At 44.3% G+C, this 22,226-nt stretch overlaps 1 protein-coding gene across 1 annotated transcript in view; it reads right to left on the bottom strand.

The window, feature by feature from the left end:
- Nucleotides 1-21,683: 21,683 nt before the first annotated feature.
- IGF1 (insulin like growth factor 1) overlaps nt 21,684-22,226 on the bottom strand; it is a 68,569-nt gene continuing 68,026 nt past the window's right edge. The window contains exon 6 of the transcript XR_006415782.1: nt 21,684-22,117. The gene's annotated coding sequence lies outside the window, so the exon portion shown is untranslated. The remainder of the gene's footprint in view (nt 22,118-22,226) is intronic.

Here is a 22,226-nt window from a genome sequence, read left to right as displayed (position 1 = left end):
TTTCTTCTTCCTGTCCTGCAGTGTCTTCATGTACATCTTGACTCTTGCCTGTTCCTGGCTCTGCTTTTGCTTCTGGTTGTGTTATTTGTAATTGGGTACCTGACTTGTTCCTAACTCTAGTCCTGCCGTACCTTGTCAGTAGTTGACCGTTGCCTGTTCTTGATGCTGCCTCTGCCTCTGGCCCTGCCATGCCTTGCGAGTATCTGACCTGTGTTTGTACCTGCCTTTCCCCGCCTCTGGATCCACTGCATCTTACCAAGAACTCCATCCATCTCTAGCACTCCTGGTCTTCATGCTTCTGAGGCTTGTCACTGATGTCCTGGAACTGACATCTTGTCGCTACCCTCTGAGCATCTCTTGTAGTTGGCAGTTGGAAGAAGGCCCCCCCATGTTGACCATAGTGCATGGTAGATTGTGAGAGATGTTCCATCAAATATTGTCCCAAACTGTAAAAGGGTGTTTAGATTTAAACCAGCATCTTTAATCAGGCCTGGAAGTGTATAGGCAGCCACTACAAGTAGGCTGGGATTGGTATAATAATATGTTCAGGCCTTTTTGCTCCAGTAAGTAGTCCGGCTGCTGTGTTTTGCAGAAGTTGCTGAACAGTCTTCGAAGGCAACCCCACATAGCTTATTGCAGAGATCTAATTTAGGGGTTACCAGAGTATGGATCACTGAGACCTGGCTATTCCTGTCCAGGTAGAAGCAAAGATGGGCCCCCAGCCAAAGCTGGTAGAAGGCCCTCTATGCCACTTGAGGCCATCTGAACTTCAAGTGACACAAGCTACATATTTTCTTCTTCAAATGGAGTGCAACTCCATCCAGAACAGGTTGAACACCCTTGCACAACACTGTACCTTGTTGTACTGTAAAGTATTTTACCCTACAGATCCAATAGTTTTACCAAAGAACTGGTTTCATCTAGCTGATGGAACCTTGTAGAAATTATTTCTTGATCTGAATTAATACAGCTGCCTGCAGATTTGGACTTTCCTAAAGGGCACAGCTATGGGAGCAGTTAAGAAGGGTGCATGTATGTCTCAATGCAAATCAGTACTGTTCAAGATGGGTCTCTCCTTCCAACAGGTGTGGGCCTGGGCATGCTCTGAGCAGCTGTAGCTAACAGCAGCCCATTGGATTGTGTGTGTCCAGTGCATGTTCCCATCTGAGGACAGAGACACACCTGTCCTTCACATATGGTGCCATTCACCAATTAACAAGCCCCAACTTCCTTCAAATTCCAGCTTCCTGAAAAGGCTTGGGTATTATTTTCAAATATGTTTAATTCCATACAGCCAAGTGGTAGAATTCAGGCAATAGCTGTCACTGTTGCCCAGTCACTTGCACTTGTATGGAGTGGCACATACACCAATCCTAGGAAGATACCTGCTGGGTTAGAGCAAAGCTCCATCCATTCCAACATTCAGCTTCCCACCGTGACAAAAGGGATGCCTCTGGCATGCAAAGCACGAAGGCAATAGCATTTGCTTGAAGTTGGTCCCTTGTGGTGTATTGTCTCTGAACACAGCACCCAAAGCAACCCCAACTATGTTGTGCTGTAAACCATGTTTCTATTACTTTTCTACTGCATAAGAAGCAGATGCATTAAACTGATAAACAGGTCTAAATGCTTTGATTTTTAACAAGGTCAGGAGCCTTTCAGAAAAGAGATGTTCTTTTTGCAGAAATTTCCCTCCAGTATGTTTATCCTGATAATTTTGAAAGTGACAGACGAGTGATGATGGCAGGGAAGGTGACAAAACTAGGCTATAAATGGCTTATTTCTGCATCAAAGCATTTATATATCCGCCTGCACTGTCCAAGCCTTTGGTCCTTCTATTTGTGTGAATGCAGGAGGAACTTGTGGCAGTAAGGCACAATATTGAACTATTTGTGTTATTTTTAGTTATTTATTTAAAGTGTTTCTATACTGTCTTAAATTTAAAAATTTCAAGAAGCTTTACAAGAAAGTTAAAAGTATATTAGAACCAGGCAAACAGTTCTTAATTTAAAGCACAATAGATAAAATGTATCTAAAATGCAACAATTAAAAACTGGCCAAATAAAAAGGCTTTAGCCTGTCGCCAGATTAAATAAAGAGTCAATGCCAGGCCAACCTCTCTGGGGAGCATATGATTGGGGCGCTATCATTGCCCCGATCATATGGTCATATCGGTCCTTCTTGTAGTAACAGCCTTCTTCACCTTCTTCTAGGAGGGCTCCTGGAGAAGAACCTTTGCTGAAGATTTTAACGTGCAGGCAGGAGTATATGGAAGGAAATGTTTCTTTAGATATTCAGACCATAACTGTTTAGGGCCTTATATGTCATTGTCAGCACATTAAATCAGGCCTGGAGTTCAATCAGTAGTCAGGGAAGATGGTCTAGGACCAGTGTTGTATGTTCATATCTGCTGGCTCCAGTCAATAATCTGCTGCTCTATTTTGTACCAATTGAAGTATCCGGAACATTTTCAAGGGCAGCCCCACATAAAGTGCATTACAATAGTCCAAATTTAGTTGCCAGTGTGTGGGCCACTGTTGCCAGGCTTTGTTCATCCAGGTAAGGATGCAGCTGATGGACCAGCTTCAGCTGATAGAAAGCACCTCTTGCCACAGAAGCCACCTGGAATTCCAGGGATCGCTTTGGGTCAAGGGGTATCCACCAGCTGCATACCCTTTCCAGAAAAGGGTGAATCTCATTCCCCTGAACAAATGAACTGCCCATCAGTAACATTTCCATCTTATCTGGATTGAGCTTCAATTTATTGGTCCTCAACCTGTCCATCGCACTGCCCAGACACTGGTTTAGAACCATTACTTTCTCACCTGGGTTAGATGAAAATGAGAGGTAGAGTTGGATGTCATCAGCATACTGGTGACACCTCAGCCCAAACCTGTCCCAGCGGTTTCATGTAGATGTTAAACAGTATGGGGGATATAATGCACTCCCACGGAACTCCATGGGATAACTGCATGGCACAGAGCCCCGATCCCCGAGCACCATTTTCTAGAATTGGCCAACCAAACAGCAGAGGAACCACTGCAGATCAGTGCCTCCTACTCCCAACTCGACCAGCCTGATCCAGAAGGATACCATGGCCAATGGTATCAAAAACCGCTGAGACGCCCAAGAGAACTAACAAGGATGCACTCGCCCTGCCACTCTCCCAGCAAGGAATGCTGTGGGGTGCCCTTACTCAAACACCTATGTGTGTGGTGGTGGGGAGCTCCCTACCAGGGTGGCCATGTGGCCTACATGACAGAACACAATCCTGTATTTGGATGGCAGAGGACAGTCCACCATTTAAAGGACAATCAGAGGACAGTCCACCATTTTGGAGAACTGTGCAGTCCAAGCCCTCTTTCAAGAGAAAGAATCCTAAGAACAGAGTGCTGAGGAGTCTTGAAATTGCTGATCAACCGTTAAGCAAATACAAATGCTAGAGACCTGAAGGAAACTATAAAATTAGTGGCAGTTTCCTATCAATGTAACATGGCCCCTAAGAACTTTTCCAGAATTGGATCTGGTCCTCAAGTTGAAAAAGTTCAATACTTGCTCTCTTCCAGCAATGAAGAGACAGAAAAGATTAATGGAAAATGTTGTGTCCCTTTTTTGAACAATATCACAGAAGTCAGCCCCCTCCCCCACATTTGTTGGCAGCCATTAGTTTTCTGATTTTTATAAAAAGAGGTTGATAGTTTTGAATAGTATCTGGATATACCATGAAAGAAAGAAAACCTCGTTTTACACAGCTTATCAAAGGTATATTATAAACTCATAAATATATAATATTCACCTTTAATGTTTAACTTTATTACAGCCATCTTTTTTCTTAGACTTTTTATGATTAAAAGAAGATCAGTTTTAAAAGATTTCAGGAAAATATTTTTCTTCTAGAAGCAGAGTAATTAGTTTTTTTTTAAAGAGGTAGTCTGGTAATGTTAATATGGATGCTTGACAAGCTAGAAAAAAGACCTGGCAGGAATATATCATTTTTGTACCAAAAACTCTTAAGACTATGCTTGATTTTTTGCAGATGATTTGAAACTGTGTTGTCCATTGAAAACAGCAAAGGGCAGCTGGGAATAGGTGAATAGTCCAGCTTTCAAACACAATTTATTTGAAAAACCAGAGCTGCAGTAATACAGAGACTGGTTGTATGCATTGTGGATAGTTCTGTGACTTTAATGACTGCTCTAAGTATTACAAAGCCAGGCGTAGGAGCATAAGGCCATAAGAAAAGCCATGCTGGATCAGCCCAATGATCCATCCAATCCAGCACTTCATTCACACAGTAGCAAACCAACTGTATACAGGATCCGTAAGGCAGGATTCGTACAAGACCTCCTCCTGCCCAAGCTCCTCAGCGACTGGTGTATGTAGACATGCCATCTTTGGGAAAGGAAGTGACACACAGCTAGCAAGGCTAGTAGCCACTGGTAGACTCTTCCTCCATGAATCTCTCCAGTCCGCTTTTAAAGCCATCCAAATTGGTGGCCATCACCACTTCGCATGGCAGTGAATTCCACAGGTTAACTTTATGTTGTTTGAAGACTTCCTCTTTTCTGTCCGAAACCTCCCACCTACCAGCTTCATGGCGAGATCCCAGATTCTAGTGTTTTGGAAACGGGATTAAAATGTGTCCCTCTTCACTTTCTGCGCACCATGCATAATTTTGAACAACTTTATCATGTCTGCCCTTCCCTTTTTTCTAAGCTAAGCAGTCCCAGTTGCTATAACTCCTTCCATGGATTTTTCCTCCAATTTGCAGAAAATGCAAAGTGCACAAATGCTAGAGAGACAGATTTTGCAGAGCTTTGTTGCAACCCTAATTTCCGTTACCTTTTGCCTTTGCTTCTTGTCTGTCCTTAGGAACTGTCAGTGTTTCTTCTGTCATCCATCCAGACTTTTTTCTTTCTTTTTAACTACAAGAATTGTCTTTTTGCATTCTTTCCTAAGAATGTGTCTAGTTTCAGTTCACAGTTCTTCTGATTTTCAGTCAGTTTTGTTCAGTAATGCAAATAGGTTACTTACATGGACTTTAAATTCCTCAGGAATGTATGAAATTGTATTTCAGTACTGTCCTTCTGTTAGTGATCTTTTCGAGTTGTACCCTGATTTTTGATATTAATAGTTTATGGTCACTACTCCTACAATCTGCTCCTGGTTTTCTTTTGGCAGCAGCAATACAGATTCTCTATCTTCTCCTTCCAATTAGTAGTCTATTTGTTTTCCATACTAGCCATCTGGTGTTGCCCATATGTACAGTTATCTGATTGGTTGCCTGAAGTATGCATTTGCAATGTAGATGATTGGCTTCACAGAATTCTACATGTTGTTCTGCTTTGTCTTTGACCCCTAGGCCAAATTCCCCATAACATTTGCTTCTACTTTGCTTCCTGCTTTTATGTTCCAGTAACCTATGATTATCAGCATATCTTGTTTAAGTATGCTATCCATCTCCTATTGGACACTTGCATAATTTTTTCCATTTCTTCTCCTTTTTCATTTATTCTTGGATCATAGACTTGAGACTTACAATTATGCTGATAGGTTTTCCAAGAATTTTGACTGAGATGTGATTTAGTCAGACTCGGCATTACCACCCCTTACTGTCTATGCTGCATTTTGCCTCAGTATTAGAGTCACTATTAGAGTTTGTCCAAGTTTGTCATTTCCAGAGTATAACACTTTGTAGTTCTCTGACTGAAAATATCCCATTACAGTCCACCTCAGTTCACTCACACCAATGTTTAGTTGTTGCATTTTTGCTTACAATTTCCAGTTTTTCTTGATTCATACTTCTCGCATTCCATGGCTCAATTGTATGAGCTGTGCAGCACTGGAGTCTCCTTAGACTTCTGTGCATGGCGGCCACTAGACTTTCCTTTAGCTTTAATCTAGTTGCATAATTTGTGACAGCGCTATTTGCACTTGTCCTTCACTCTCCCCAGTAGCTGGTTGAGTGCCTTCTCCTGGTGCAATGTTTTGTTCCACTTTGGACTTTTTCATAATAGGATTTTAAAGTCAAGAAAAAATCAGGAGCGGTTTAAAAATGTCTTCTTTTGCACAGCAGTAATCAGAGTCAGCTTGAGCCTCCTTGCTGTGGTCTGTGAAAGATCTTCCATCAGGATCCCTTTGACTACTGCCACAGCCCAGTAGCTCTCAGGAGCAGTTTCTCCACTCCCATCACCATGGCCATTCTTTTCTGTTGAAATGACCGTAACTCCAGAAAAGGGTGGATGCATCTCAGTCTGGGTCTCAACGCCAACTGTTCTCCCTTGGAGGTCCCTGGTAGGGAATAGCTTAGTGAGAGAGTCTGCTCTCTTGGTGGGATTGATCTTGGCCTCTCTGATACCCGCAAACCCTCTCACCATGTTAAGGTGTGCAACCAAGAGGGGAAGTGGTATTTTATTTGTTGGTTTGTTTTTGGAATGACTGTCTGCCACATCAGCCCAAAGGCGGTCTCTAGGAAAGCACCGATAAAGTAGGTTGATTTGAACTTCTTCTAAACTAGCTCTAGCCTGTGTTGATTCCCACTAATACCAAATGCAGTATGGCCACACTTTCTTTATGTTAGGCGACTGTGCCGTAAGCCCCACCAGCGCTCTCTAACATTCTGGACTATGGCCCTGTTCTCAGCTACATTGGCAGGGACATGCTGGTAAAATGACTCTGATACTCTTCCTGTTTGGTGAATACAAGTAAATGATAACTATGCCAGAGTACTCAGTCAGCATTTTTCTAGAAGAAGTTAATTCACATGAGAAATAAATATGGCAATTTCAAACTATCTTACTGTAGGCCATATAAAGAGACTTGGAGGTTCATTAGTATGCTTCTGTGAATCTCATCAGCAATATACAAGATGTACTATCAATGCAAACTGCTAATGACTTCTTGAAGACATAGGCCAGCTTTCAAAAGTGTGTATTTCTATGGAGCGATGCCCCAGACTGTCCAGAACTGAAATAGTTTCCAGAAATTCCATAAACATTGTCAGATAAGCATCCAAATGAACAGGAGCCAAAATCTTGTTTCCTGCCTGGAGCTAGTGTTGTGGTGAAGAAAACTAATGTAATAATCAGAGAACAGTAATGCTACAGCATGTTTAAGCTTGGTTTTTCTACTTAAGACTTTAAAGCATATTGCAAAATGCTATTTAAAAATTATGTCAGAAATCTTGTCATATCTATTGACACAATGAAATAGAAATAGTACTATATAATGATGAAAAAGGCACATTACTGAAGGCTAGGTTCCCCTCAGTAGCTGGGCACATGCTGAGATCCCCAGTAGGACAAGAACTTCTTGGACTTGCCCCATCACTTCATCACGGCAACCTGCTTGTTCACCTGAGTGTTGCTGGGACCCAGAAATGATGATGAGACAGAGAAGAAATAGGTCCCGTTACCTATTGACTGGCTGTCTATTAAACCAACAAATTGAAGTAATGATGAGAAGAGAATAAGGAGCAATCGCATTTGGTGACAGTGGTGGCAAGAAGGTAGATTCAGTGATGGAGGGGGCCCACTGAGACGCCATCCAGGCACTGCAAAGATACTGTTGGTGGCTGGATGAGTGACATTTGACCTATTCTGGAGGGAACCGTGCTGTACCGAATGGATTTGTGTTGCAGTCTGGGAATGCTCTTATATTCCGGACTGTCAATGGAGCACAGGTGGCCTCAGTGGCATGGAGCTTGGGCTGATATGCCTACTGCGATCCTATCCACAAAGAGACAACTTAGCTACAGTTATGCATGCTCTGCTAGACTCTAGTTTGGATCACTGCAATGGGATTGCCTTTGAAAATAGTCCAGATATCTGAGTTGGTCCAAAGTAGGGCAGCAAGACTGCTAATAAGAGCTGGCCGATGTGATACCATTATACCTGTTCTGGTCATCTGCACTGAATGTGAGTCCATTTCCAGGTCTGACTGAAGGTGCTGATGTTAGTCTTCAGAGTCTTAAATGACTTGGGGCCAGATTACCTGAAATATCATCTCCTCCCATTGTTCCTGTCTGGACCCTATGAGTTATCCTTGGAGGCTTGACTTGAGGATCCCACAGCCAAGGAAGTGAGGTAAAGGGGAAGACCTCTTCTGTTATGGCAGCCTGTTTATGGGGTGAATTCCCCAAAGAGGCTTACCTGGCACCTGCAATAGTATTTTTGGTGCCAGGTGAAGGCCTTCTTATTTTCCAGGCCTTTAATCTTTCTATTGTTTTTAAATATGTTACAGTATTTAAATTTGTAACTGCTGCTAAGCTTTGCTTTTGCTGTTCTCCCCTTTTGCTTTATATTGTAACTTTATGCTTCTATATTTTGTTTTATCACATGGGATTGTATGGTTTTAATTTTTCTGAAGACTGGCTTTTAAAAGGAAGCCTGCCTGGGTATAACATGGTGTGCTAGAGTGTTCTACCTTCCCTGGTACCTAGACTACTAGGGAAAGGGTGAAAAAGATCCAAGACACTGACGAGAGTCTGTTCCAGCCAACAAAAAGAGAGGATCTTGCTGCAAAGAGGGTGATTTAGCAGCTATCTCCTTTTGTGGGCAAAAAAAATATCAAATCTTGGTTTTCACTTAACAGCTGACCTCTTGACAGCTGTCAGGGGAATGCAAAGTTGAAAATAAGCGTCTAGGCAGCCTCTGCAAATCATTGCTTTTCATGTTGCCTCTGAGCTTTACCTGCAGACCACATTCCTCAGGATGTTGCTTAGACAAGGCTGCCCATTTTATATCCACTACCTTCCCAACCACCTACAGTAATAATGCAATTCCAACTCAAAGAATTAAAACAGTTGATGAAAATCGATGCTTAAAATATGTAATAATTAAAATAATGTTGTTTTAAAGGTTTTTAATAGTTAAAAGAAAAGGTGGCAAAGTAGGGACAGCCCCTCCAGAGTGTGGCTTGGGCCACTGTGAAAGGGCCGCCACTAGTTGTCAGTTCAGAGATCACGAAAGGCAGTCTCTGAAAAGAAAACAGGGAGGAAGAGGAAAAGCCTGCGGTGTAAGAGGAAGCCTCCACAGTCGGAGTGGTTAAGGTGAGCTCGGCAAGAGCTGTACAGGGTTTGTTCTATCTCTCCCAAGTGCCCTGAAAGCAACTTCCCAGTGCCCATGACAGAGTCAGTTGCCTGGGTTTGGATGGCGTGACCACACTTTGTGGGTACAACAACCCCCCAAACCAGCTATGGATTGTTAGGGTGGATTTTTGCCCACAAGTTGTTTCCCCGGTGGGAAACAACCCAGATTTGCGTAACATTCCATTGTGGTTTGTCATCCACAATGGATTGTCATGTCATGTGAACTCAGTCACTGGGATTACACAGCATCACAGGCAACCCTGCATGGTTACCACAGTTTGCAGTTTTTAAAAAACCATAATCTACTTGATAAACAATCAGGTAGCTTCTGTGTTATCATGGTTTCCATGATCCTCGCTCAGTCTTCCTGCTGTTGGCACTTATCCCATCAATCACTGAATCTAAAATTGAATCCAGAGTTGCATTGGTCCCCTCCTATGTTACCTGCCTCGTTCACATTGGACTGCACATAGAGGCTGGATAGCTAGAGAGGTTTTGCACTTTTTCCAGGGGACTCTGTGCATACCAGGCCTGTGGAAACAATGATCATGGGTTCAGACAACATGACAAGCCATGGTGGTATGAAGAGACCATGCCAACAAGTGACCATTGTTGTTGTGGTTTCTGTTTGGAGTGGGATTCCTTCCTTTTCCCTCTCAAACACCAGACATTTCCCATGTACATACAATAGGCTATTATTCAACAAGGGAAGAGTCTTTAAGCACCCACAGAGCACTTTGTTGAACCCAGTCTAGATACTATTTGCAAGAACCCTCCTTTCAGTAACTGGGCCCTACTCTTCTGGGTTTGTTCATATGGAGATGGGCAAGTCTCCTAGACCTGTGCAGGCCCTCTAGCCCTTGGCTTGCTCCTTTCTCCTGGTCCCATGTCATGGGGTCAGGGATCAGGTCAGGCTCTTCTGACTCCTCTCTTACTTCTCCTCCTTGTACTACCAAACCCTGGATTTGCTACCAAGGGGAGTGGTGATGGCCACCAGTTTGGATGGCTTTAAAAGGGACTGGAGAGATTCATGGAGGAATCTTTCAGTGGCTACTAGCCTTGTGGGTTATTTGCTACCTCCTTTACCAGAGGTGGCATACCTGCATATACGAGTTGATGAGGAGCTTGGTCAGGCAGAGGTCTTGTACCCATCCCACCTGACGGATCCTGTGACAGCTGGTGTGCCACTGTATGGGCCAAGTGCTGGATTGGATGGACCTTTGGTCTGACCCAGCGTGGTTCTTCTTATGGTCTTATTGACTTATGTGCACCATCACCCACACCGTCCAAAAGTAAACAGGGAGAAATCAGCAAATACAAGGAAAGAGAGGAGAATTACAGCAAAAGTGTTTATTGTGTCATAATCAAAATTACTTTGGGTTCTGGAATGCATAGGAAACATGTGATGCAGTGATTCAGGTACACCTGGGAGGGGAAAGAGGAAGAACCTACCTCAAAACCTCAGGATGAGGTTGCTGAGGTAGAGGGAGATAGAATGGCATTTTTTACGTACCTAAAAGATTTTCACAAACAAGAGGGCAGCGACTTGTTCTCTTTCATTCAAGAGTATAAGACACAAAATAATGGATTAAGATCCTGGGAGGCAGGCTTTGTCAGGAAAAACTCAGGCAATGGAACCACCTGTCCAGGATGGTGGTAGACTGTCCATCACTGCAGGTATTCAAGCCATCAGTCAACGATGCTTTAAACTGGACCCTGCACGTAGTCCCTGGCAGCTCTATGATTCAATGGTAATTGAATTCATTGGGCCTGTCCATCAGACTGTCCATCAGAGAGTAGGCTTCGCTGAGGAGGCAAGATGAGAAGCCTGCCAACCCTCGTGGAAGTTCAGTCGAGCAGCACAAACAAGGCCTGCAAGTCACGTGCACAGACGAGGGATGCGGCTTGTACACACTCACCAGCCAGGCCAACTCATGGCTGGGAGAAGCAGGTCAGGGTCCGGAGAGCTGAGCCCAAGGAATCCAAGAGATCCCACTCCCAAAATGGACTCCTCACATATTCCTAGCTAAGAGTACTCCCTTTGCGATGTATTTTCTACTAGCAGGTTAATCTTGGTGTTTTAAAACTTTTGTTGTTGTTAACGAGTAGCAAGAACTGTAATAGTGGCTGAAGCTGCTTAGTGAAAATCTCTGAAAGTAAGTTGCATTATGGTCATAAAGGTAAGGATTAAATAAAAACAATCCATGGTTTGTTTATTTACTTTTTGATTTTATATATCACAACCTATAGCCCGGTTCAGGGCTCTCCGGGTGGTATACAGTCCATAAAAAATCAACAATGCAATAAAAACCTCCATAAGATACAATATTACAATAAATGTAGCTGTTTAAAATATACATTAAAATTCATAAAATATGGACAATATAAAAGATAAAAGATAAAAAATTACTTACTAAAATACCTAGAAATTAGAACAGTCATAACAAATGTCTTCAGACGAGATTAACTCCCCTCCTGGCTTCTCTCCACTTTCCAGACATTTAGGGTGGCTACGGGCCTGCTGTGTGTTTAAAAGATGCCATGGAGCAGGAAACCCCCCAGAGGCCAGGCTTTGAAGTGGGGGGTACTGGATGCAGAGATTTGTTTTCAAAGCCAATTCAAATTTGGCTTAATTGTGACTTCCTTACTCCATGGGAGGACGCTTGTCCCAGATGCTTAAGGACATCAGTGTTTGTAGCTGGGATGATGCTGATGGCAGTTTCGTCACCTCCCCAGTTAACCTGGAGCTGGCCCAGGTTGGCTGCACTCACAGAAAATAATATATAGTTGTAGAGCTGTTTGAGAACAGCTTCTCAGAGCTTATAGCCAGGTCAGTTTGACTTGGGCTACGGACCAGATTACTAAAAGCATTCTTAATACAATGACAACGTATTGCAAAGTTCATCAGCATGACAGCAATGGAGTGGGGGAAAGCAAGATTGTTAAAATAATTTTGCATTTTATAGAAATCTCCTCTTACAGGGTGGATAATTACTTTTACATCTTGTATTCAATTCCCAAATTCCAGGGGGACGGCCCAACCTCATGTAGCCAAAATTGCAGCATCCATGCACAAGAGGGAGATGGCAGCAGATTCAGGGGAACACTGAGGATTGCAGGGGCACAAAACCCAGATTCAGACCAGATATCAGGAGAAGTTTCCTCACTGTCAGAACAATATGGCAGTGGAACCAGTTGCCTGGACAGGCTGTGGGCTCTCCTACACTAGAGACACTCAAAAAGGACCTGGAAGGTTATCTGAATGGGACAGTGAACATTGGTGACTGCAATAGCAAGGGTTGGACCCAGTGGTCTTCTTGGCCCCTTCCAACTCTAGTATTCTGTGATTCTATGAAAGCATCTTAAGGAACCTTAAGGAGTGGGAATCCCCAAATCAGTCCCATACAGAATAACACAAAATGTTGACTGGGTAGGAAAACACTAATAACTCAGTGGAAGAGAGGAAAAGAAACATGGACGTACAAAAGTGTAGTATATGAGGACTGAGCATAATCCATTGGTACAGAAGGCTGGCTGGTGGTGGTTGTGGTGGGAAATTGAAAGATGATTGATGGAAGGAGGAATAGAATGGATTTGGTTGAGCCCTGAACATCAGCTTTCTATGCTGCAATATTTTATTGCTGGTCCCACAAGTTTCTGCTAGCAGACTAAGGCATTTTGTTGAATGTATGGGTACCATGTTAAATTATTAGTGCTGTAACTTCCACATTGGAAAAGAACAGGAAAGATTAGCACTTGGACCTCCTTCTGTATGGAAAGGCTCCCAAACCCAAAAGCTTTTGACTTCCACACAGGCTGCAAACACTATCATTACAATCAGTATCAATTGTTGCTGGCAGAATCAGCATCTGTGGAATGACATCTGGTTGGTTGTTTCCCTCCCTTAACAAATCAGCATAAAAGTCATTTTGAGGACGACTCAGCTAGAAACTTCAACCAAAAGGATTCCGTTTGTCTGCAAAATGAAAACATCAGTCTGGAATGTCTTTGAAACAAGTTCAGGTTGGAGAGTAGAAGCCTTGCTACACCCTGAAAAGATTTGGGGCCTAGACCTGCATAAAATTACATGTGCTAATTTATTTTTCCTCCATATGTAAATGTAGACTTAAGTACTAGGATTTATTTAAATTTCGCAGGTGCAACAGCAAACAATCTATTATCCAAGTGACCCAGAATATTTCAAAAGAATTGGGTAAAGGTTGCTGTTCTTCTTCTTCTGCAGACATATGGGGAGGGGAAAGTTCTCCCCAGGTACAGTTCCCTTGAAGTTACTTCCTGAATGGTAATTAAGCTGTAAAAGAAAAGGCCCTGTCCATTGACACCAAAACTGAGGGCTTTGTGGAACAGATTCTGAGCTGCTGGGAAACAGGTTTTGATCCAGGGCACTGGGAGCCCAGTCTTAGCAATGTTCCTGTTAGAGCACAATCATTTTTAGGGGTTTGTTGCTGAAGGTTGCAGATTCTGCTGAGTAGGATCAGCTCTGCCTACATTCTGTTTTTCCCCACAACTGTTCATGCTGTAGAAGCTGACACCATAATCCTATTGTATAACAGGTGGAACTGTTCCTTGGTTTCAGTGGAAATTTGAATGACTGAAGTGTACCTCTGTGTTGTTTATGAGTTGAGTGCCATTGTGGTGGAGCGGTTACAACAATGAGACTCAGAAGACCTAGATTCTAGTTGCCACTGGTCCATGAAGCTAATGGGGTACATTTGGGCCAGTCACCAACTCTCAGCCTAAGTTACTTGAAGCTTGTTGTAATGATGAGATGTAAAATAGAATCTTAGAACTGGAAGGGGACATTCAGGCTCTTAAGTCTAGCTGGCTTTGTACCAGTGGAAAATTTATCCATCTGTAAGGCATAGAACCTAATTGTTGCCAAGACCCCATCCACTGTGGCCGTGAGCCTCAGAATTGCATTTCTATGTCATGATTTAACTAAGATCTGGCTATTGTTCTGTAATTTCTTATTGCTGCCCTTGGGTGCCAGGCTACGTATTTAATTCAACAATTGTTTTGGTTTAATATGTTGGGGGGTTTTTCATGTTCACTCTAAAATACCAGAAAATTATTTGGTTTTTGATGCATCTAGAAAGGGTGGAAGACTGGCTTCTAAAAGTGAATGATGAACATTTATTTTCATCCTCACTTTCCTCTCCAGAACTCATTTCCACTAGGGCATTGAAACAGCCAAGAATTGTCCTGCAGACTTCTGGCTGGACTTGGGGCTATGCAGATTTTGACACTGATGAATCCTTTCCTCTGTCCATGTAAGATGTAAGTATTATGACAGACAAAGACATTCCATGCAGAGCTGAATTTCCAGTTGCTTGGAGCTGGCATACAGCTGGTACTGAAGTGTCTGCAAGCAGATTTGGGTTTCTTGGTTTTTGAGTGAAGAAGTAAGAATATGTAGATTTTATTATCCACCATTTTTTCTAAGAGCTCCATGGAGAGTTTGGTGCACATCAAACGTTTCCAGAAAAAATGGGAGTTTCTTTTTTGTTTTAGAAAAGTTTGTGCACATGTTTCAGGGACATATTAAAGCTCAAGCCTCCTTGAAGTGCATATTGTGACCTGGAATCTTCTACAGATAGAAATATAATGGTTTCTCTTTGGAGAAGATGGTCCAGTCCAGTGTCACCTTTGTCAATACCTGATACAAGTGGGACATGGAACAAAAGGTGGCACAGAGTGCTGCTTTGTGGTGCCCAAGCCAGCCATGGATTTCCACAATACTTTGTTCTGTGCCCATTCTTGCCTCTCCTACCCCAATTCCACCCCCACTGCCCAAGTAGACAGCAACTTGTGGCCATTAAGCTCTGAACTCATTTTGAAGAACTTTTTAAATTTTGTATTTTTGCCTTCTTAATTTTCTTCATTTTCCCAAGCATGCCAGTACTTCCTTGTTGTTCTTCATTGTCCCTATTTTGGCTACAATCCTGTTGGCAGCCAACCATCTGCAGTTGCTATTACAAGGACTGATGTTCCCTGGTGGTTAGTGCAGAATCTGGGGCCCAGGCTAACTCTGGCTCCACTGAAGCCTGACTCAGTACAGAGTAATCCCCTGCAGGTTATAAAGTCATGCTTACTAGGTAGGATAGGCTCACTCCCAAACCTGTTCATGCTGGTAGAGCACAAAACTCTGCTGGCATAGCAATATACTTAGGCACAGAGAGCAGAAAAAGCAGGGTAGGGAAATACTGACGGAGGGACACTGCTTAAGAGGCATCCTGCTGTGGTTGATGGTTGTAGCTCATTCCCATTCCTGCAAAAGCATACTGTGCCAGCCAAAGAGGTGGCGTAAGTTATTACACTTCCACTGAAATTAAGGGACGGTTTCTTTTCTGCCTTTTACAGAATCCACCTCACCACTTTATCCTCACAGCAACTCTGTGAAGTAAGTTCATCTGAGAGCGAGTGACTGGGCCAAAGTCACCCAGTGAGCTGAGGAGAGACTACAACCCACAATTCCTGAGTCCCAGGCCAACACTGTTATGCCATACTGGCTATCATGACTGTCAATCCCAGCTCCTCCTCCTCCACTGCTTCAGAGGAGGACAGGATTCTCACTAACTCTACAACTAATCATGGTACACCACTACAGATATATTATACCCAGCCAGGGAACGTCCACATCACATAGCACATCACATAGCAACGTCATCCTGCCCTCATGTTCCTAGAATGTAAGAGCGGATAAGTTGGAACCTGGTGATTGGTACTCTGTTGAAGGGCATTTTGTACAAACAGCCAAACTGCCAACAAAGTGGGAAGGACAAATCTCTACAGAAACTTCACCTCAGGATTCCAGATACAAATGTCCACCACAAACTTCCTTGGCATGACCATAGGTGAGGCTGCATTAACCAGATCCTGGTAGGCCAAGGTGGGGAAGCCCATACCTCCAGGTAGGTATTCACCCTCCCTTACCTTAAGCAAAGGTGTTCCAGTTACTGTGTATCTATAGCCACAAGATGCCTTCCTTCCAGTGTTGCTCATACTGGGAAAATGGCTGTGGCACATGTGTAAGTTATAGAAAAGCAGGGGTGAGTGTTGGGTATTGTGTATAATCATATGCAAGTGCAGAGAAATTTTCATGGTCTAGTGAAAATAACTTTATGGATGAACCCCAAACAGTACTGGTGTCACTGCCAAAAGTCATAGCTCATTATACCTTGCAGACCATGCTTCAGTGCAACTCCTGACATTGGAAGGGTGAGTACTGTCCCAGTTACATTATATTGTGCAATAAATGGCAACTAAATGATAAGCAGAAGTTTCTAGATCATGTATAGGGACCTAATGGCCCATGTACCAACTATTGGCCATCGGTAGGGCTCCCCATCTGGCCACCAGCATTTTTCTCATGTTGTTATTGTTTAGTTGCAAAGTCATGTCTGACCCATCACAACTCCAAGGACAACATTCCTCCAGGCTCTCCTGTCCTCCACCATCACCCGGAGTCCACCCAACCCCACACCAACCACCTCAGTGATCTGATCCAGCCACCTCAGCCTCTGCTGTTCCCCCTCTCCTTTTTCTGTCAATCGTTCCCAGCATCAGGGTCTTCTCCTGTGAGTCCTTCCTTCTCATTAGGTGGCCAAAATATTTGCGTTTCCTCTGACCTTCTAAAGAACAGCCAGGGTTGATTTTTTCTCATACTTCATTCCTTTTCCCCAGTCAAAAGATTTTGTATCCAATTGGCATCTGACAGGAAATACGAACAAAAATGAGAGAAAATTTTCTGCTCAGCATTGAGAAAGTGAGCAAGGAAAATGCTTCCCTACTAGGAAGTGTGTGTGTCCGTGTATGAATGATGCAGGTAATGTGTGTGGGTGCATATGTATGTGAGAAAGTAGCCACTTTGGACTCTGGCCAAGCCCATTGGGAAATGTCCAAGGCAATCTAGCTCATTGGTCAGGAAAGATTCCCCACCCATTTTGGGTGCTGCCACCCAGTCCTTGTACCCACAGTCAACAAACAGTTACAGGCGTGGTCTGTTTCAGTTGCTCTTCTTCATCACACCTGAAATGGTTGATGGTGGGAGAAGATGACCCACTGCCTGTGGGGCCAGGATGCATGTCACAGCAGCTGCTGCTGCTACCACTCCCTCCCCTATGGAAGATCAGGTGAGTGGCCCCTCCAGAGAGGTGCTCAGGCCAAAACACGACCCTTACAGGGGTTCATCTTGGAGAGTGACACTGTGAGGTTCTCTTCCCAGGACAGGCCATCCTCAAATGGCCGCCGTTTGGGAAAGGACCCTCCAAGATGCACCATTCAGGCCTGGGTGACTCTCCAGAGAGGCTGCCTAACTGAGCTCTCTTCTGGGGGACTGGGAATCATGCAGGCACCTTTTCCAGAGAAGTGCGCCATGTGTTTTGTGTGGCCAACGAAGTGCTCCAAAGCAGGAGGTTGGGCAGGCAGGCAAATGTGGGGCAGGCAGCCTCTCCAAAGCGTCCATGTGTCTGATCTCTCCCTGGGAGCTCTCTCCCAAGGCAAGGGATCAGCTGCATGGCCCTTCTGAAGAACGTGCCCATCAGATCGCTCCCTTTGGGAGAGGGCTCAGGGTGAGAAATGGGCACGTTGGAGCTGGCTGTGGTGGCAGAGCTGGCCAAGAGGCTGGACCACCCAGTCTCCTGCTGTGGTATCTGGGCAGGGCTGGTGTGACGACCTGCCCCCTCTCCCAGCAAGCCTGAGCAAGGGTTTGACTCTGCCTCAGATTCGGCTCCGGGTACGGTCTCTCCTGTTGTAAGTATAGAGGGGGTGTGCATGCATTGGGCAAGAGCTGCCCTGCCTCTTTGTGCCTGTGACTGGGCTTCCCCCAGTGATGACACTGGGCCTCTGGGTCTGCTGCTTCAGGGAGGCGGAAGTCAGGGAGACTTCCCATTTCAATGCCCCCCGCTGCCCCCCCGAGGCTGTAGTTCTTCTCTGTTCCCACGGCCGGCCGGGTGGTCTGGTCCCCCTATCTGCCCTTGGGCTAATCTCCCCCTCTGGAATTTCCCACTGGGTCTCAAGACCTTGAATTGCAGCTGGAGCCTGAACTGTTTCATGAACAGTCTCATCTGAGTAACTGGTATAGTGAGCATGGGAAGCCAAGAGGGTGCCCAAAATTTGACAGGATGCACATGGGTGACAGGATGACCATTGGGTGACAGCATAGACAATAGAGTGGGCCATTGGGAATGTTACTATGTTGACCTTTGTTTCTGCAGGTTTTGCTTACTGGATCAGCCTGCAGTTACGGCCAAAGAGCGTTAAAGAGAATAAGGCTTGGCTTGGGAGTGACTTTAACGCATTGGGACGTCCCCATATGTACTCTGGAGTCACTGGGTCAGGATGACTTTGAGGAATTTTTTTAATAGATGCTAATGTCATACAATGGAACATTAATAATCAATGTCATACATATGGAACATTTCTATTTCTGTTTTACAGGCAAAGGGGCTGTTATGAAGGTTTTGCTAGGAGCGACTAGAAACAGACTGAAATAGCTGTTCTTCTTGACCAGATGTTTAAGAGGCTCCAGAAGGGGTGGGAGAGCAAATCCTGAGCATGTCGTTTGGACTATATTCACTGTACCAGGTCTCAATCTTACGCTTTCTTTTTCGGCAAATTGCTCAGCTGTGGACGCTTTCACTGCTCCCCCTTCACTGCAGTGGAGGTGGCAACTTGCCCACATTTTTGCATTTATGCATTCATCCATGGGGCTGCCCCTTCCATGGCAATGTAGAAGAAACTGTGCATTTGGTCTAGTTCTATGGGCCTCTCTGAAGCCTTGTACCAAGAAAAGATTGCTGGATAGGAGATGTGAGAGATGGGACTATGTTCAGCCGTGTCTCAGGTGGGTTGGATGTTGTAGAGCTGATCCTGGCATCAGACAACAAGACAAACTGTGATGGTAAGGAGAAACCATAGAGCAAAACTTTGGGTCTTGTTGTGGTTTTTAAAGATCAGACTTATGTTAGTGAAATACTATAACCAGGGCTTTTTTTGTCATAGAACGCACCGGAACAGCGTTCTGGCACCCTTTTTTCCAATGGATTTTACGAAGTGATTTTGAATCGTAGCAGATCAGCAGCAAACACCATTAACATAGTGCCTGCTGGCTGCTTTTGTGTCTGCTATCTGCTGATAGTGAGGCTTGGGATGCTGCTCTGCTGCTCGGCTTGGGATTGGTGTGTGTGGTTGTGCGCTTACTGCCGGCGACGTGAGTTCCGGCACCTTTTTTTTTTTTTTTTACAAAAAAAGCACTGACTATAACTAGGTTTGAACAACGCAACAGATCAGCAAAGGTAAAATGCCAACCCTGGCTTGCTGTGCTTTTATATGACATGAGAAGTCATGGTGAATTTTTATGGCTGAAACCATAGAGAGATTCAGTGGTTTGCACTAAGGTTTCCATGCTTCACCACAGCTTCTTTTGCCGTTCAGTCTCAAGAGCTCTAGTTTACCGTTGGTGGTGATGAAATACCATAGAGCCTCATGGAAAGAGCAGCAATGGAATAGGCTGCTCTAGGCTTCTGATATCTGCTATCCCAGCTTTCTAGAAACACACTTCTGTAATCACTCCCTTTTTTCCTATTGGCTGAACCATGTGCCCATAACCCTGTTTATCAGGGAGAAGGTGAGTGAATGCATGGAAGGAGAAGGGGGAATTGTAGCAAAATTGTCTATTTTATTCTAATTAAAGCTTTCAGGGTTGGGATGGCTAGGGAGTGTTACAGAGAGGCAGGTACACTAGGGAGGAGGAGGAGGAGGAGAACCTGTCTCTGGACCTTTGCAGGTCAGTCAGGAAGAGGCAGCTGAAGGCCATAGCAAACAATGCAGTGTGGAATGGACTGCTGGTATGAGTGGCGAGAATGGGAGGATGAAGTGTTGCCATGGGATCCATACGACCATCAGACTGTAGGCTGAGGCAGAAATCTGCACACTGTGGAACCAGTAGAGCATTGCTTCCTGTGACGTGTGAACCCACCCACTCTTTGTTTGTTGAGAGTAGCCTTTGGACAAACAGCTTTTCACCTGCTGCAAAAATTCTTTGGCATTGACATCTTGGCTGCGTCCTGGTCTTCAAGTCCCAGACCAGAAGGGACCATCTCAAGACCTGAAGGTCTGTTCTTTGGGGCAGCTGAGAAGTTCTGCTGAACTCTGCATCCTTTCAATGAGACCAAGACCAGAGGGACGACATTGATTCTTGCCCTCTGTGTCATTCTAGAAGAACTAATTGAAGTGGCATTAAGAGAGGAGAAACTGGAAGGCATCTTTTCACAGGCAAGGTCCCCAGCTGTTCTTGCTCCTCCTCCTTTTTCTCATGATCCCACCACTCGCTTGGTAGGCAGAAAGCACGCAGGCCCTGGCATCTGTGGCTCCCCCCCCCCCCCCGCCATGGCTGTCATCTGGGCCAGAGCAAGGGACCCAGCAGAGAAGCAAGCAGTTTGCAATAGAAAACAGAAGGAAGGAATCAGGGGCTGGGGGGCGGTGTGCTTGCCAGTGAGGTCATGCTGGGCTGCGGGTCCTTGGGGGGAGCCCAGCCATTTTTACGCTTAATGCAGTCTGCAGGCCTTGCCAGGCACGTGCGGGGCTATGGATGCACATTCTGTTGTTATTATTTTAAAGACGTATTTCTTCAGGCACTCTTCTGCACCCAAGTGTAGCTAACTGTAGCCAAGGACACATTCCCATGCGCGTGAAGACCGAAAAAAAGCCTGCAACTCTCCACATGCCCCAGCCAGTGTGGTTCAGCGTCAGAGCAGTTGAAGCAACCTCTACATTATTGCTGTAGGATGATGGTGCTATGAGAAGTGGTTTTAGAAAACTGAGTACAGAACTGTGCATGCTGAGAGTATTGTTTTGTTTGGTAAACACCTTTATTTATTTATTTATTAGGATATATCTATCCTGTCCAATACAAAATGTCTCTGGGTGGCTTGCAGAGTGATAAATATCCAATAAATACAATAGCAAGGTAAAATGCCACTCGGGATAAATAAAATCTGAATTAAAATTTTAAACTTTAAATACTGGGTGAATAAAACGGTTTTAAACCTGGCGCCAAAAAGCATATAATGTTGGGGAGTGCATTTCTGTTTGTTTGCTTGTTTTCTGCACACAACAGGATTGTAGACACAGTTGTAAAGCTTGCATGGCTAGAGGTGGGGATGATGGAGAAGTGTGAACTTTGCAACTGACAAAATGTACAGGACAGTCTAAAGCATCCCCATTAAGACTGGTCCAAGGTCTAAAGTTACCTTGCTGCACCAGCACATCTGATCCAGCAGCGTCTTTCCATCTGGTCCCCCCTGCTTTTGCTTACAGCCCTCCAAATGTGGTTGTGCTACAGCACCATTGACCACCACCTTGGCAGGGGCTAGTGGTGTATCGACCACTACCCCACTGCCCAGCAACATCTGACATTCTGGCAGTTCCCACCCCTGCTCTAAAGCAAGCCACTTGAACTAAACTAAAGTTATTTAGGAGAAGAGAAGGCACTCAACACACTTATATCTATTAACCATTATTCTTTATTAGACCTCACAGAGGTGTAAACTATACATACAAATACATTAGAAAGATACCCTCTTACAGTAATGTTTCACATTTTGGACTGGATCCTAAGAGGGTTGCAAACATTTCAGTACATTCTACGAACCAAAGGTTGCTGTAGCCTTTACAGTGTGACCAAGCTCCTTTTAAAAACTGCAATCAATGAGATTTAGAAAGACAAACATACAAACAAACAAACAAACAATGAAAATTAGATGGCTAGCTCTTGAGATCTTTTGGACCTATTGTGGTAAATGCTTTAAAAGAGCCTTTTGAGAAGCGTGAGTACACTATTTTTTAATGGAACAATGTTTACCAGGTTAGACAGTTTGCATGGACTGGGGAACATGATCTTGGTGGTTCTGGATGACTTGTGAAATAGCAAAATCAATCTTCCTTTTTGTACGCATCAAACCCTTTACTGCTTGGATGTCCTGTGTGTCCATGGAAAGCCAACAAGTGCTAAATGGGGAGAATAATAGGATAGAGTGGCATTTTTGGAGTATTTGGCATGGGCATGGGACAGGGAGTTCTGCAACAAATTCATGTTACATACACAGTATGAAATATT

Source organism: Varanus komodoensis, unplaced genomic scaffold, assembly GCF_004798865.1.
Source record: "Varanus komodoensis strain SLA01 unplaced genomic scaffold, ASM479886v1 scaffold39, whole genome shotgun sequence".
In the NCBI taxonomy this organism is placed as follows: Eukaryota; Metazoa; Chordata; class Lepidosauria; order Squamata; family Varanidae; genus Varanus; species Varanus komodoensis.
This window is presented reverse-complemented; position numbering and strand designations above follow the sequence as displayed.